Here is a 3,951-nt window from a genome sequence, read left to right as displayed (position 1 = left end):
ACAAGACAGGCTCTAGAGCAATGTGGATATCCTAACTGGGCCTTCCTGAAAGCAGAGAAGAAACCCAAACAGGACTCCAGTCAGCCAACAGGTGAAAAGGAGGAACCCAGACCCAGACCAGTGGTCATTCCATATGTTGAGGGAGTATCAGAGAAACTGAGAGGTTTATTTTCTAAACATAACGTCCCAGTGGCTTTTAAACCCCAAAATACATTACGGCAAAGACTGGTTCATCCCAAAGATCCAGTCCCCCGGCACAAACAGAGTAATGTTGTGTATGCTGTTCAGTGTCAGGAGGGCTGTGATCAGTTTTACATCGGGGAAACAAAACAGCCACTGGCCAAAAGGATGGCCCAGCACAGAAGATCAACATCATCAGGCCAGGACTCTGCGGTCTACACTCATCTCCAGGCCAGCGGTCACTCTTTCAGGGATGAAGATGTGCACATCCTGGATAGAGAGGAACGATGGTTTGAGAGAGGAGTAAAGGAGGCCATCTTTGTGAAAATAAATCGTCCATCATTAAACAGGGGTGGAGGCCTCCGGGTTCAACTGTCCCCCTCTTACAATGCTGTGATTGCTAGTATCACTCAGCCCTCTGTGAACAGTAAACATCCATCAGTGTTCTAATGATCCATTGTTAGGCTGATGGTCCTTCTTGAGCATGTGATCAGCTGGTTTTGGTTGTCAGCAGCAAAACTGGTTGATCCACTCTGAGAAGGTGCTATTTAAGAGACTGAGCTGAATACAGCACCTCAGACTGAGGAAGTCTCTTGGATGAGAGACGAAACGTTTCTACATTTTTTTGTTGATTTGCTTTGTTTTGTTTTTTTTGAATGTCCAGAGGACCAGATTTAACTTTTTTAGAATAATTTGAGAGGTTACTCCCAAATAAAACTCAAAATGTCTGGGATGAATCGGTTAGTCAAGCTGGTAGAAGTTACCAAGGTCCATGGTGGACAGGGTGGATAAGATTAGCCCTGGGTATCTAAAAACTATAGATTATGTAGGGCTGTCTTGGTTAACATGCCTCAGCAACATTGCACGGCCATCTGGGGCACTGCCCACTGTGAGGCAGTCTGGACTGATTGTGGCCACATTAAAGAAGGGAAACCAAACCATTTTTGAGCCACAGCACATTTTTATTAAAAAAACTACCAATAAAAACTTTCCTAAATGACACATTGTTGCTTCATACAACATACAGTATACCTATACTGAAATATTTGAATTTACTCACATATAAACATAACGTTGATATCCTGGCAGGAATAGAAGACTCAGCTCTGAGACACTCTCTTACCACCCACAAAACATCATCCATCGCAGCAGTCATATCTGCTGGTGGCGTTTTTTGCAGCAAGCACCTTATGGTGTAAAAAACAGTGCATAACAATAACATCTGGTTTTTCCCTTTACCTCTGCCAACAAAGCTTGTGGTGCCCAACCATGGCTGTAGCTTCATCAGTACAGACACTGGAGCTGTTTTCCCTCTGAAGTCTTTAATGTCTGTTAAGCTGCAATGCAAATTGCCTGATGATGCATACTTTTTCCAAAGCAACACGTTTGATGTGTGCAGACATGTCACTGATACTTTAGATATTGTTTAATCTGAAAGAGTCAACTTCTTTAGCCACATCAGGGCCAGGCATCTCATTCACGGCTGTGCAGGCAGGAAGTGATAACTGCTCAGCCACATGGTTCACTCTTTTGATTTGGCCGTGAGTTCAGCTGGTTTTGAGAGCTCTCTCTCAGACACCTTCGTGGACTTTTTCGTAAAATTGCCTGATTCTTGCTGTGTTCATGCAGGCAAACAAAAGAGAGATCAGCTGCTGTAAAATCCTCTTTATTATTAAATTTAAATTAAACTCTCAGAAAGTAATCATTACATGTACAATCCATCCAGTGGAGTTACAGAAAAACACTTGCATGGCTAAATTGTTGGGATCTTGTTTGTTGGTGTTTTATTGTTTACTCTTTATTTTACTTTATTTATTATTTATTTATTGATTTATTTACGTATTTATTTATTTATTACTTTCTGTTCATCCAGTTCTTACAGAAGTCTGCATCAGCTGGCTCTAATTTACCATTAAGCCTGGTATAAAATTATTTTGCCCCTTCCCTTTTTGTCCATTTTTATGCATTTTATATTTATGTGTTTTACAAGCATTTCTAACTATAAAAATTTTGTTCTATTGTTTTTATTATAGTTGCATTCCTGTATTAATTTCTTCTTAATTTTTGCAGTATTTCAAATGATATGTGATACAATTATGCACTGTAAAATAAGAATAAAATACACAAATGTAAATGTATGGACAGAAAAACAAATTTGAGAAAAACTGGATTGATACAAAAACTTAATAGGGTCTACTTCCAGAAATATGTTTTGTTTAAATCAACTTCAGACTGTGATGAATCTAGAATGGATCTGAAAACTGCAAAGATCCAGAGGTTTCTGTCACTCCGTTCAATGTACAGTTTAGATGTTCAGTTACATTTCATTTTATCTCTACACAAACATCTGCATAATAGATTTATTTGCATGATGATGGAAGAAACAGAAGTGAATTACAAAAAATAAAAAAAGAAGCTCTATCAATATTGAAGCTCGGAGTTGGTTGATCATGGCCTGACAATGATAATGACAAAACATAAATACTGAGAATTTATAAAAATCTGTTTATTCTGAAAAAATAACTTAGGATTAACATATTCCGTGTAGCGGTGTGAATATTGATGCAGTGCTCAAATGATCGAGCTCCTGGATTTTATTTATTTATTATTTTTAATGTTTTTCAGTCTATCAACTGTACTTCAGAAAACTTGTGACTTTTAGCTACTGTTCTGATACTTTTAGCTTCTAGGAAACATCCTGCTTCTTTTGATTTTAATAATTTAGTTGCATCTTTTGAAACAAATGTCAGCACTCAGCACTGCACGTTGTTCCAGTTAGGGTCATTTTTGGCTCTTGTTAAAAAAATATAACGAGCTGCTCATAAATCTTACCCAAATGATTGTGATGTGATTGTTACCTTTCTCTCCAAAGATCCACCTCTTGTGCATGCTGGTGGTGAAGAAGATGGGTGACTGGGTGATGCACATCAGCAGGTCGGTGATGGCCAGATTAATGATGAACATGTTGGCTGGTGTGCGCAGACTGCGGCTCCTGCAAAAATCAACAATGAGCTAAAACATCTTGTATTCTGAAATAGTTAAGCAGTGGTTATTGCCAGTTTTTGAAAACAATTTCAACTTTCAAAATCTTACAATGCAGCAGGCCTGATTCCCAGTCAGCTCCACTCCAATTCAGACCTGCATGCAGGTGACCAAAACATCTGTCTTATGAGCCAGGCAGACTAAGAGGCCTCCATTGTGAGGGGCGAGTAGTTCATGTGTGTCTTTAGGTACATAAAAGGCCTTTCTGTGGACCTCCACACACTCCAGACATTTCTGAACTGATAAAGCCTCCCGGCTGGGAAGCAGGACATCTTCAGCTTCAGAAAAGATATCCAGTCGTTTTTGTTTTTGAATATTTTTTAGCTATATTGCATCTTCAACAAACTGAATTTCAAACTTTATTTTTTCCAAATGTCTGGTTTCCTTATGCCAAGTTGTCTCTATTTCTTATAAGTCCAACACTTAAAAAAGGAAATAACTGAAGACAAATACAGCTAACAGTTATTTAATTACCAACAGACCAGCTGATTCTGCAGAGAAATGTACACAATCACCCTGTACGTTCATCTAAAAGTATTTTTACATTGTTTTTTATTTATCTAGTATTTATTTATTCACTAACTTACTTTTCTGTATAGATTGAATTAACATTTTTACACTTTCTGAACATGTTTACACCCTGATGTAAAGGGTTGTTGTTGTTTATTAAAAATAACAAAATAATTGTTCTGATGCATGCTCAGTTATCCAGATTAATCTAACAAGGTT

At 38.0% G+C, this 3,951-nt stretch overlaps 1 protein-coding gene across 2 annotated transcripts in view; it reads left to right on the top strand.

Moving 5' to 3' along the window:
- The window catches only part of LOC119413413 (LIM domain-binding protein 3), a 114,568-nt gene that overhangs the window by 22,283 nt on the left and 88,334 nt on the right, over positions 1-3,951 (top strand). The window lies entirely within an intron of this gene.

The sequence above is a fragment of the Nematolebias whitei genome, chromosome 1, assembly GCF_014905685.2.
Source record: "Nematolebias whitei isolate Nwh7 chromosome 1, NemWhi1, whole genome shotgun sequence".
In the NCBI taxonomy this organism is placed as follows: Eukaryota; Metazoa; Chordata; class Actinopteri; order Cyprinodontiformes; family Rivulidae; genus Nematolebias; species Nematolebias whitei.
Note: the sequence above shows the minus strand (reverse complement) of the source record. Positions and strands in the feature narration are given on the sequence as shown.